Below are 14,200 nucleotides of genomic sequence, written 5' to 3'. Positions count from 1 at the left end.
GAAAAAGCTGGAAAGTGAGAAAATAGAAATCATAATGAAAAGGGTGGCATTAAATCATCTACCTAGTGCATAACTTATGATGTAGCTGAGAAGGAGAACTTTCCTGGAAACAGCAGATGTAATTAGCGACTGGCAGGACTTTTAATACTAGAAAGCCTTTCAAGGACTGTGGATGAGGAAAGGAATAAAAGATCATTTTACACTTTGATCTATTTAATATGCTACATCCAGGGCGGCGGTGGTAGAGGTAGTGGCGGCAGCTGTGAAGGGGTTCCGGGAAGATGGTGCTGATTAAAGAATTCCGTATGGTTTTGCCATGTTCGGTTCAGGAGTATCAGGTTGGGCAGCTTTACTCTGTTGCAGAAGCCAGTAAGAATGAGACCGGTGGTGGAGAAGGAATTGAAGTCTTAAAGAATGAACCTTATGAAAAGGATGGAGAAAAGGGACAGTATACACACAAAATTTATCACCTGAAGAGCAAAGTCCCTGCATTCGTGAGGATGATTGCTCCCGAGGGCTCCTTGGTGTCTCACAAGAAAGCCTGGAACGCATACCCCTACTGTAGAACAATTGTAACGAATGAATATATGAAAGATGATTTCTTCATTAAGATTGAAACATGGCACAAACCAGACTTGGGAACATTAGAAAATGTACACGGTTTAGATCCGAACACATGGAAAACTGTTGAAGTTGTCCACATAGATATTGCAGATCGAAGTCAAGTTGAACCAGCAGACTACAAAGCTGATGAAGACCCAGCGTTATTCCAGTCAGTCAAAACCAAGAGAGGCCCTTTGGGACCCAACTGGAAGAAGGAGCTGGCAAGCAACCCTGACTGTCCTCAGATGTGTGCCTATAAGCTGGTGACCATCAAATTCAAGTGGTGGGGACTGCAAAGCAAAGTAGAAAACTTCATTCAGAAGCAAGAAAAAAGGATATTTACAAACTTTCATCGCCAGCTTTTTTGTTGGATTGACAAGTGGATTGATCTGACAATGGAAGATATTAGGAGAATGGAAGATGAAACTCAGAAAGAACTAGAAACAATGCGTAAGAAGGGTTCCATCCGAGGCACGTCGGCTGCTGATGTCTAGATGAGTCCCCTGTAGGGTCAGAGACAATATCAAACTGTTTACGTAATCAAGGTCAAGTAAGGGGAACAAGTGCAGCCAGTGATGAGTGAAGAAGAATCTGACCATGTCTCGCAGTGTTGACGTTTCCCAGACGTGTGCTTGTGGTTATGTGCCCACAGGCACAGGTCCCAACCACGTGTGTATATATGTGTGTCTATCTGTAGCTGTATATAAAACGCATGTAGAGCTGCAGATCAAAATACACACACTAGTGTATATATGTACATACATACTGAAGGGATTAGTACAATTTCTCCAAAGTACTGTACCTATCTTCAGCAAGAATGCAAAAGAAAATATTTTCAATATATATACCTGGAACAGATTTTAATAATTATCAGAGTAATACCATTAATGGACAAATTGACTGCAGTGTAATACTAGCTGGTATGTTTCATAAATGGCAAGTTGTGGACCAATATATGTAGCCTTTTATTACTTTTCTGTTCTTTTAAATCAGTCTCTTATAAATTTTAATTTTAGTGCCATAATCAACAGACTCCCACAGAAAAATTTATTAGAAATCTTTTGGTATTCCAAGGAATTTGGAATGTAACTCTGAATGTATTTATAATCATTTATTTCTGGATTTTCATTATCATACAGCCAAACTGGATAATATCTATTAGTAAGTAGTAGAGTTACAGACCAATTTTTACTTGTTTGCCCCAAGGAAAAGATCCTTTTAAAAAAATTCCATTTTTTATTGGATTTTTGTATGTTGAATTTCAAGTATTTTTCTACATCAAGTCTAGCAAAAATGGAAATGACAGTCTGCGATTTATAACAAACACTATACAATTTTCAGGCTTCTGTTAGGCAAAGAAAGAAATTGATAAAGAAATTAATAGGATTGTAGGCTGTTTAGAAAAATTGGACGTACAGCACTTCCATGGAGTCTTGTTTCTGAAATGACTGCTTTCTGAAATTACAGCTTGGAAACTATGCAAAGGATCTAGATTCCTCACAGCTTACACGGTAGAATATAGATAGTGATGACATTTTGCTCTTTTCATGTTGAAATATACTTTAAGGGGGAGATGCTGCCTTTGAGATAAGAAGAGGTTCAGAGGCAGCATGAGGCTTGTCTGCACATGGTTAGGAGGCCCTGCCCGGGGCCAGCGCAGTTCCACCCGTTGGGATGTGCTCTCAAGTAGGATGTCATTAGAACATATCCTGAAAAGGCATCATGAAAATGACGGTTAGAAGCTGCTGCCCCTTTTTTCTTTCTTTTTTCCTTTTTTTTTTAAAGAAAGGAACAATAGCTAGGTAAGATTTTTATTATCTTTCTCTGTCCAAATCCAGTTTTTCTCCTGTCAGTCCTGGGAGCTTGAATAGAGTGGTATTGTTGAAGCCTTCAAGTCACAAACCATCTTCTTTAACCTCCCATCCCTCCTACAGCACACAAGCCCCTACGTGGTCATATCACATTAGTAATCTGATTTGCTGACAGTCCTGCCCTCCCTGTTCCTTGTTTTCCCACGACCTGTGTCCCCACTGAAGTGATCACAGTGACTTAGACAAGGATGTTTAGGATCACTCCTGCGCTGTGATACCCTTTATCCTCAGCTGCAGACCCCACGTCGCACATGTCCTCTGTGTACTCAGGATCAAGACTGATGTTTACTCTCTGGGCACCGTTGTAGGATAGGTTTTGTCAAAGCATAATCATTGTCTGCAAAGTGATGCCAGGAAGATTATTGCTAATTTTGTGAAATAAAGAGTCTAGCCTTCTCCTTTTAATGAACTTAACTCTCGCTGGCGTCTGTAGCATCATTGGGAGCTTAGACGCACACGGAAATGAGAGCCCAGCGCATGGATTTTAATGTTTTTCTAACAACTGTGGAGATTTGAGGGAATGTGTGGTGAATGTAAAATATCTAGTTTACTTGGCAGTCTCTTGTGTAAATTACAGTAAAACAAAGTAAATGAAATTTAAACAAAAAATAAATTTGATCACAAAAAAAAATAATAATAATAATAATATGCTACATCCAATATAAATAGATTCCAAACATAAAATAGATTCAATTATCTATGCATTAATAAAGCAAATAATAATAAATCAACCATTTCCATAGAGACACAATTTTAACTAGGCATTACTTATTCTCTTCTTAAAGGTAATGGGTTTTTTTCAGTAGCTTAAAAATTTCTTCTCTGAGAGCCTGCAAAAAGGAATCTTTGTTTGGATATGTCTGTTTGTGGTTTGGAGAAATTTTTGTGTCTCACACTCATATTGAATAGGTGCTAAGTGTTTCTCAGTAAATGGTTTGTCAGGCAAGAATAGCAAGAACCTTCTGGGGGTGTTGGATACCAATGATGCAAGGGAACGTGAGGAGTTGGCCTCTGGTTTTGTTTAGGACATAAAGCATAAAATCGCAGAAAAGATTATTGATTGCTTACTCTGTGCAAGTTTTATAATATACATGTAAAAATCTCCCCTACACACACACACACACACACACACACACACGCCACACTATACCAGTGTTTCTCAAACTTAGCACTATTGACGTTTTGCTTTGCACTGGATAATTCTTTGTTATGCGTGGTTGCATTATGCATTGTAGTTGTTTAAACAGCATCTAGTGGGAAACTATTTAACCTCTACCTGCTAGAAATCAGTAGCACATGTCTCCTCCAGTTGTGACAACCAAAAATAAATCTACGTATTGCCAGGCAGTCCCTGATGGGTAAAATCACCCTTGGTTGTGAACCACTGATGCAAATATACTCCTCCTATACATGCCCACAGATAACATATGTGCTTGTGTAACACTCCCACTTACTTCCATACACCCCCAGACACCCACATATACACATATCTATGTCTTCCACGTTCAGAGCCACACGCACAATGGCACACATCTACACGCACACACCCATGTATACACACCTCACTATATGTACACGGTTCTACATATAAGTACACATCTCTATGCACGATACACATGAAAAATTTATGTATTAGTATATAATACAGTTTTAAGAAATATATGTATACTTGTTTCTTGCCTTGAATAATTTATTGCCATAAACAAATTTTGCATTTTTTTCTCTTATGATCTGGGCATGCAGTTCCTTAAACTACAAAATTAGATCTTAATACATATTTGTAGAATAAATTAATGATTGGTTTGCCTGAGTTTGATATAACCTAGAGCTTATTTTTATCTCTCTTATTCTTTTATTACTGAAGACACACATAGAGCCATTTACAGTCTTATTTCAACCATGTATTGTAAGATATTCTATTTTTCTTTAAAGAGTGCTGTATAGGGATGTTGATTGAAGCAATAAGTATGAAAGTGATATACCAAAAGACATTATCAATTTGAATTTGAATAGGCATAAATGATACATGGTGTCTCTGTTGAAACATATTGATATATAGTTCAGCATTTATTTTATATGACCAGAAAAAAAATCACAAAACCTTGTGTTCTTAAAAAAATATTATTGAAATTAAATTGCTAGTATAATAGAATTTTACAATAGAATGCATTCGCATACTTTTCCTCAGGCTTAGGAATTATTGAACAACTTTTTACTCCATTGAAGACATGCTCTCCCTTTGTATTCTGTGGATATTTGTCAACTGTGGGATCCAAAAGTAAAATCAGGCAGTAAAGGAGACCTGAAATTTTCAAGAAAATTGATTTTTATGAAGAGATCTAAGTTAATTTGATCATTTAAAATCACTTCCTCCATTCATCAAACTCAGTGTCGCCTTGGTCAAAATGCCATGCAAGCTAGAGGTTTATGTCCTCAGGAACCTCACAATTTATTGCTACATTGAGAGAATATGTGACTCAGATATAAGGAATATGTTGAGTAGTTACCAGACACATTTTGTGGTAAATTAACAATAATTAATCTTATATATTGTATAATTAGAATTTTTTGTAATACTGTTTACAAAAAATATTCTGTGAAGGAAATAAAATGCTATGAATCTGCTTAAGATGTCACATATGATGAAAGATTATAAATTTTCTTCTTTGTCTTGACTCTCAACTTGAGATTTTGACCCTCCAATTATGCTAATATTATAACTTAGAATATACATTTTCCAAATAAGATTGGGTTTGTGGTATAGTTTCTTTATTACACTAGTACATCACCAATTTAAATGTCGGAATGCAGACTAATCAATGACTTGGATAAGACTTTTTGACAAAGGAATTAAACGTTTATGTACACACAGATATTCTCAATCTTTAAATGATTAAATAACTATGTACTTCTTTTTGGAGGATATGTACTTCTATTACTTCTGAAGCTTGAATTTTATTGTGCTTATTTTTTTAAATATTTCTAATAGTTATATTTCCCTCACTCAAGAATATATAACAGATTGTCATATTATTGAATAGAATTTCTAAAATTAATTTAGTTTCTCACTATATAGCTGTCTGATAATGACTTTCTAACAGTATATTTGAAGACTCTATACTAAAATATGACTGACATTTTTCATGTGGTCATCTTTTTGCTTATAACGCATAAAGACAAAGTATAAACGTGCATATTATGCTAATTCTCTTTCATAAATTCTAATTACTGTGTTAATTTGAGTTTATTGAAAAGTCTGTATTAGTAAAGTATTTTATATAAATATTTAGAGAAGTGAAAGAAAAATCTCCTTTAAAATGAAAAAGAAAACTTATAGGCTAAATACCAGTAATAACTCATTTTTCCTATTCAAATAGCTTTTGGTTTTTCTAATACTTTATTATAATCCTTAGAGGTATTTAAATCTACTAGATCAGAAACTAGTAAGATTGGAAACAATTTTCTAAATTATGCCTTATACTGTATGGTAGGCTTAATAATGGACCCCTATATGTCTATGTACTAATATCTAGAAGTTGTGAATATGTTACCTTATATGACGAAAGGGACTTAGAAGATGTGATTGAGATAGGGTTCTTGAGACAAGGAATTATCCTGGATGATAGCAAGTGGTCCAGATGTAGTCACAAAGATTCTTAAAAGATAGAAGGCTATGTGAAGACAGACTCAAAAGGATTTGAAGATGCAATGCCATTGGCTTTTAAGATGGAGAAGGCAGGCGTGAGTCAAGGAATAAAAGGAATGCAGCTCTAGAAGCTAGAAAAGACAAGGAAATAAATTTTTTTCTGTCCTCTCCGTAGGGAATGTGGCCCAGCTAACACCTTGATTTTGGCTTGGGGAAATCCACTTTGGATTTCTGACCTCCAGAACTGTATTTTCCACTGTGTTTGTGCTAATTTGCTACAGTGGCAATAGGAAAGTAATACACACTATTACACATAAATTAAAATGAAATACTTAGAAGTTAGCTTAAACAACACTTCCTAAAAATGTTGATTTTTACAATAGGAAACATTACTTAGTTCATGCTACAATTTTGCCAATATAAAGTGCAAAAGTCAGTTTTTTTTTTCTTGCTTACATAAAAATGCAGGTAATCAGTGTCAGATTTTTATAAAATTTAGTAATTTAAAATTAATCCATGAAGAGAAAAATAGTCTTTCTTTATGTCAGCTGTTGCCTGCAGAGAGATGAGAAAAGGTTTTTAAAAATTTGGTATTCAAAAATTTTTTAGAATAAATATATTTTCAGATTCTCCAAATACATACATGGATAACTCTTTCTCCCTGAAACTCACACCACATAAAATTAACTTACACTCAAACTAATATATTGTGTCAAATAAATAATTGTATTAGGTAGTTAATTAGAGAAGGAATTGATAATAAAATCAAGTGATTGCCTTTCCTTTAATAATTTTAGAACAAAAGCAAGAACACTTACTTTAAATGAAAAGGATTTTTCTTTTCACACAATTCTTTTTTTTTTTTTTTTTTTTATAAGGCTCCTGCCGCCAGTCAGTGATTCTCTCTTTCTACATCCAGTTTTATCTGTGACTGGTATATACCTAGAGCTTGTAGCATATATTTACACTACCCTCTCAATTTAAAAGGTTGCACTTCTATTTCCATGGTCATGGCCTTTCAAAACTCAATGAGTTTACAGTTTTATTAGGTTCATTTCTTTCTTGGGTCATATGAATCTATTGAACTCTAGACAGTTGTTGAATACATATAAAGAAAGTACTGAAATTTTTAGTTTATAAGAAATTTGGGGTTGTCATAAATTCTGGATTATTTTATGAGGAAAACAATTTTCAGTTGATAGGTTATATGGAAGATTTTGGCTTATTATATATATATCTACATATCTTTAATTTAGTATGCACATATATTTATATGCACACATACCTTTTTTTCTTCCTTACTAAATTTGAGTGTACCTATGTGTTCAATTGCTTTTTATTTTCTGAAAATAACACAGTACCATTTTAGCTTTTTATATATGTATAAAAATATATAATATATAATTTAAAATTGTTTATTAAGATATTAATATAGCTATATTAATAATTGTTATATTTATCAATAATTATTTATCACTAAATAGTTAATAATTAGTTTATTAATTATTAATAATTATTTATATTAATAGTTATTTATCTCTAAAATAGCATAAGCTAACAATTTTGAAAGCTTAATAATCAGTTACCAATGATTTTTCAGCATTGTATGATGTATGTCAATGTTTGATTTTGTTTAGTTGGTCAATAGTGGAGTTGCTGGATCGTATGGTAGTTCTATTTTTAATTTTCTGAAGAACCTTCATACTGTTTTCCATATTGACTGTACCATTACATCCCCACCAACAGTGCACAAGGTTTCTCTTTTCTCCACATCCTCACCAACATGTGTTTTCTCTTGGACATTTTGATGACAGCCATTGTAACAGGTGTGAGGTGATATTACATTGTGGTTTTGATTTGTATATTCCTGATAAGTAATTATGTGATCATCTTTTCATGTGCCTGTTGGCCATTTACATGTCTTCTTTGGACATGATTTTTTATTCATAATTTTATGTATTTTTATGGCATTCTACTTGTAATTCTTTAGATAAGAATTATTCATTGTTTTGTGGGCATTGCACCAAATATTTTCATATGAAAATAAAAAATAATGTTATATTTATCAAACCCATTTAATAAATTGAGAATTTCATGTTTTGGTAAGGTATAATTGAACGTCACACAACTGTGTTAGTGAAAGTGGAATAGAGAGCTTCAGTAAGAACAACAAAATTAAAACATATTATTCATAGAATTCAAAGGAAAAAATCACAAAGTTAATGTCTAAAAATATCTTATCACCCATTCACCTACCATTAGTCAGTTATAAATAACTCAATCCTGAACATGTTGTGTGTCAAACATATCCTAAGGGGACCCATGGTGTGTCATTCTCTACCCTTGACTAAGGTTGGAACCTGGACCTGCTTCTCCCCAAGAGAATACAACAAAGGGGATGAGATAGTTGATTCAATTCCATTCTATTACACTCTATCTTAGCAGATTACAATGAGAGATTTTCCTTCCAGCCTTGAAGAAACAAACATCCTTGTTGTGAACTGCCTTTGGTGAGGGCCACATAACAGGGACCATATGACATGAGGGAAGTCTTCAGCCTACAGTCAGTAAGAATACAGGACCCCTAGATTTACAACCACAGGGAAATGGATTCTGCAAAACAATTTGAATAAGCTTGGAAGTGGATTATTCTCTAGTTTGCCCTCTAGGTGAGATTAGACTCCAGTCACCACCTTGATGGCAGAACTGTGAGACACTGAGCAGAGGACTCAGCTAGACCATGCTTGGACTCCTGACCTGTAGAAACTCAACTGACAAATGTAAGTTGTTTTAAGTCATTAAATTTGTGGTAATGTGTTATGTAAGAACAAAAATTAAGTACACTTGGCTTAGTAATTTTTATTGCTGAAATCACTCTGTAGTCACAACTTCAACAATTCCACCCTGATAAATTTACCTCTTGTATGTCAAGACAATTCCTTCTTGTATGCCATCACCTACAATTCATTAATTCTATTAGAATATACAAACCATTGTTTCTATTCCCTCTTCACTATTGCTAAACATCTTCAAATTCTCACTTCCCTGTTTGTCCATTTTGGTTCCATGGCTAATATTCATAATCACACATTTCCCTCAAATTCCTTAAGCCATTCTCTGTTCATCAATCTGGTCTACTAAAACTCCAATTTTGAATGAACTGCTTACAAATTCAATCTCATAATATTTTGTAATTTTTAAAAATCAACTCCATCCATACAGTAGAACTGACAAAAAAAAGTTGGAGTAATTTTACACTTTCATATTTCACATCCAAATCCATCAGCAAAACCTGCGGATTTTGAAATATATACAGAGGCATTAAAAATTGCTCTAAATATCTGCAATTCTAAGTCTTAGTAAATGTCTGCTACAATATGACTTTCCTCATAAAGTTTACCTGGAGAGAGGATAGACACCAAACCAAGCCCTTTTTTATCCCACAGGACTCAGAGGAAGTAAGGGGCTCCCACTGTCCTAGGTGTACAAATAAGTGTAGATTTAGAGGATAAGAAGTAAGAGTTAAGAGTAAATTAAGCCACCAAACTGGTGCACTGAATCTTGCACACTTTCCTTAGATGGGAAGATAAAGACAAGTTATTGTGACAATGGGACAGCAATCCCCACTCCCCAGCTGGCAGGCAATGTATCTGCGGATAATGAGGAGCCATGTGCAGAAGTAGTTGAAAGCGGGAAGCAAAAGAGGTGAGAGCAAATGAGCTCTGAGTTTCTGACTGCTGGCAGAAACCAACTGGTACACAGCAGAGGAGGCAGGGCTGTCTCTGAAGCAAAAAAACAAAAGATAAAAACCTCCCCTCTTAGGCTAGATTCCCCTGCATTCCTGACTGCTCTGCACTCCCCTTGGGAGGAGGGTTAGACTGCTTTTTGTTCCTGTAGAAGAAAACACACACGTGCCTGAACACACACACAAATTCAACTTATATGGTTTATGAACCAAAAGTGACTCTGTCAGTGCCAAATCAATATACTGTTGATGTGAAATGTATAACTGGCATTCATATTTTTTACCTACTTGCCCTTTAAGTGCTCATAAAGTGTCAAAGGAGATTCTCCCATTTAGGGACTGCTGCATATGGAGAGTGATTTTTTTTTTTTTTAACATCTTTACTGGAGTATAATTGCTTTACAATGGTGTGTTAGTTTCTGCTCTATAACAAAGTGAATCAGCTTTGGTATATCTCCATATCTCCTCCGTCTTGCATCTCTTTCCCACCCTCCCTATCCCAACCTTCTAGGTGGTCACAAAGCACCGAGCTGATCTCCCTGTGCTAATGCAGCTGCTTCCCACTAGCTATCTATTCTACATTTGGTAGTGTATATATATCCATGCCACTCTCTCACTTCATCCCAGCTTACCCTTCCCACTCCCCATGTCCTCAAGTCCATTCTCTATGCCTGTGTCTTTATTCCTGTCATGTCCTTAGGTGCTTGATAACCTTTTTTTTTTTAGATTCCATATATATGTGTTAGCATATGGCATTTGTTTTTCTCTTTCTGACTTAACTTCACTCTGTATGACAGACTCTAAGTCCATCCAACTCACTACAAAAACTCAATTTCATTTCTTTTTATGGCTGGGTAATATTCCATTGTATATATGTGCCACATCTTTTTAATCCATTCATCTGTTGATGGACATTTAGGTTGCTTCCATGTCCTGGCTATTGTAAATAGAGCTGCAATGAACATTGTGGCACATGACTCCTTTTGAATTATGGTTTTTGGAGAGTGATTCTTGTCCGTTCCCATGTGGTCCAAGAAAAATAATGTATAATCCCAGGAGTTGAAAGGAAAATCACAATCCTGATTAAGGAATTAAAGACAGCAGGAGTATTGAAAATGCACTATCTCAATATAACAGCCCTGCATGGCCAAGGGAAAGGGTAACAAGAGCTGGAGATTTCCAGAGTGGAATATCATCAGTGTTGGCTCCTGTAACCCCAGCTCTTCCAGACAAAGTGACTACAGTGGAATCTATTGCCAGGATTGATGACTCGTGATATGCTGCTGTACACATTACCAATACCCTTTTATTCTATTCCACTGACACTTAAGAACCAACACTATTTCACATTCATTTGAAAAGTCCTCCAGTGTACATCTGCCATGTTCCCCTAGGGATGCTTAAACTTCCCTGGCATTTGCCACTACTGAGGGGTCACAATATGACACAAAAACCCATACTCTCTGAGTCCAAAGCTTTTACCACATAGACCAGGTCCAGTTGGAGGCCAAGTCAGAAGCCTCAGTCTCAGTTCTGAATGTAGTATTACCATATCTTCAACAAAAGAGGTGCTTGATAAACCCTGACACAAATCAGGTTCCTATTCATCAAGCATAGGTGTTTGAATATGTGAAAATTCCTCTGTTACATCACTGGCCATCTACCACCAAAAGGAAGATAAGTACCCTATGAATCCTTTGAGTATTAGAGACAGTGTGTACTTCACTTAGGCATTTTACTTGGACCTCCATACAGATTACCCAGAAAGCAGAGTTTTTTGCTTGGGGCCTGAATCAACCAGCTATGGTGGAAGCTGACTTCAGTTGTGGCTCTCTCTTTACCTTTGGGGCCCCACAACCCTAGTGTCCCCTGAGATCTATGCTGCAGATTGGAGCCTCTGGCAACAGTAGGCTGCCTCCTCCCAGAGGCATCCCTTGGGGTTTTGTACACATTGCTTCTCTCGCAGAGCCACCAGGCAAATCCCTTTTGTAAAGCAGTTACTGACCTGCCTCTGATCTCTCAATAAAACTGAAAGTTTGACCCATGAAGATCCCTGTGACTCTCTGGTCTGATATCAGCATTTTGAGATGGGTTGACTCTGACTAAAGGCTAATAAGATGAGAAGGGCCCAACCAAGCTCACCTGTCAAATGAAAATTCAAGGGTGTAAATGGCCTAGTCCTAGCGCCATCTCAATTTTGCATGATGGAGTGGCAGCTATCCTTTTGAGGAAAATCTTATGTCGCATTCCACCACTTGAAGCAAAGGCACTGGGCTCTTTATAGGTCTTGATTTATGGGTTTTCCTAAATACCTGGCCCTGATTCACTGCTGGTTTGGCAAAGTTAAAACTCAGTAGTGGTGGGCTTCCCTGGTGGCTCAGTGGTTGAGAGTCCGCCTGCTGATGCAGGGGACACGGGTTCTTGCCCTGGTCCGGGAGGATCCCACATGCCGCAGAGCGGCTGGGCCCGTGAGCCATGGCCGCTGAGCCTGCACGTCCGGAGCCCATGCTCCGCAACGGGAGAGGCCACAACAGGGAGAGGCCACAACAATGAGAGGCCCGTGTACCGCAAAAACAAAACAAAACAGAAAAACCTCAGTAGTGGCTATTGTGATTCTACTCTTGTTCAACCTGGGTGTTAACCATGTAAAACTAAAATCAGGCATGTTTCTACTGGTCACTAGTCAGAAATAAAGGGAAGTCTCATAGCTCTGGCCAATGCTACCATTGATAAATTATGTTATATTTTCACTGACTCTTGGACAATTACCAATGGCCTAGCTGACTGGTCTGCCACTTTAGATACTATGGATTGGCAGATTAAAGGTAGCCTCTTTGAGGCCACAAACTGTTAAATGATATTGAGGCTATTGATTGCACAGTCTGGATCACTCATATAGATGCCCATGGCAAAGGCCCATCCTTTGAGGAGACTAACTGAAATCATACTGCTTTTCAAATCTAGAGTGATTGGGTCATGATCATTGACACTTGGATGCTTACTGATCTAAAATGTCAAAGCAAGACACCCAGTAAAGGACTACATACTGTGATACAGAAGCCACCACTGCATGCAAGAATTGTAACTCCTGAAAATGTTGGCCTGTTTCCCTCACTATGAAGGAAACCACATTAAATTAGATGTAGCCCCTTCCCTTCCATGGCAAACTGACTATATCAGACTTTTGACCCCCTCCTGGGGCTTCTAATAGTGCCTCACCATTTGTGACACTTTTTCAGGCTATGCTATTGTATTTCTTTCTTGTTACTGTGTAATAAATTATCACAAATAAAAAAGTGTACCCACTGATTTTTTCAAAGTTCTATAGGTTATAAGTCTGGCTTAATTAGCAGGATTCTCTACTCAGGGTATTATTGCAAGTCCAAAATCAATGTGTTGGACAAGATGAGTTCTGGAAGAAAATTCATTTCCAATTGTATTCTTGGTATATCCCTTCCTTGAGGTTGGAAGACTGAGGTCCCTGTTTCCTTGCTGTCTGTCAGTGGAAGGCCACTCTCAGCTCCTAGAAGCCACCTACATTCCTTGATTCATGGTCCCTTCCAACTTCAAGCCAGCAATGGCATGTAGACTCAGTTATACTTTGAATCTCTGACTTCCTCTTTTGCCACCAGTCAGAGAAGACTCTGCTTTTCAAGGGATCATGTGATTAGGTCAGTCTCAACTAGAAAATATTCTTATTTTAAGTTGAATTGTAGAGGACATAACATAACCTTGAAACAAAACACTATTTTCAGTACTAGGAATTATGCAGAAGACTGACAGTGTAGTAAATCTTGAAAGTCATTTTAGAATTCTGTCTAACACAGCTGTTAGTAGCCCAGTCTAATCAGTTTACTCTTAAAGCTTCATTATGGCACCTGAAATGAATCTGTGTTATGTATTCACCTTTCTATACCATCTACAGTCTGACAAAGAGATTATTTTATTGCAAACACTAGAGAGCTTTGGACAGGTAATCAAGATATTTGATGGATACTCCATGCTTTCGCCCATCCTTAGGCACCTGGTATTTTTCATTTGAAATGACCTTTAAAAAAATTAAATCAAATTTACAGAGATGGAAAATAAAATAGAAGTGCCAGGGGATGGGAGCAATTGTTTAACAGCGCATTATTGTTTAATGGGTACAGAGTTTCAGTCTGAGATGATGAAAAGTTCTGGATATGGATAGTGGTGACAGCTGCATAACAATGAATTGATAGCACTAGTGAATGCACTTATGCCACTAAACTGAATTGTACACTTAAAACGTATTAAAATGGTAAATATGTTCTGTATATTTTGCAATAAAAAATCAACTTGAAACGTTTCTGA

The 14,200-nt window shown here is 36.6% G+C and overlaps 1 pseudogene; it reads left to right on the top strand.

The window, feature by feature from the left end:
- Window positions 1-239: 239 nt before the first annotated feature.
- Window positions 240-2,514, top strand: LOC132413543 (phosphatidylinositol transfer protein beta isoform pseudogene; annotated as a pseudogene).
- Window positions 2,515-14,200: the final 11,686 nt, after the last annotated feature.

This window comes from Delphinus delphis, chromosome 18, assembly GCF_949987515.2.
Source record: "Delphinus delphis chromosome 18, mDelDel1.2, whole genome shotgun sequence".
Classification (NCBI taxonomy): Eukaryota; Metazoa; Chordata; class Mammalia; order Artiodactyla; family Delphinidae; genus Delphinus; species Delphinus delphis.
This window is presented reverse-complemented; position numbering and strand designations above follow the sequence as displayed.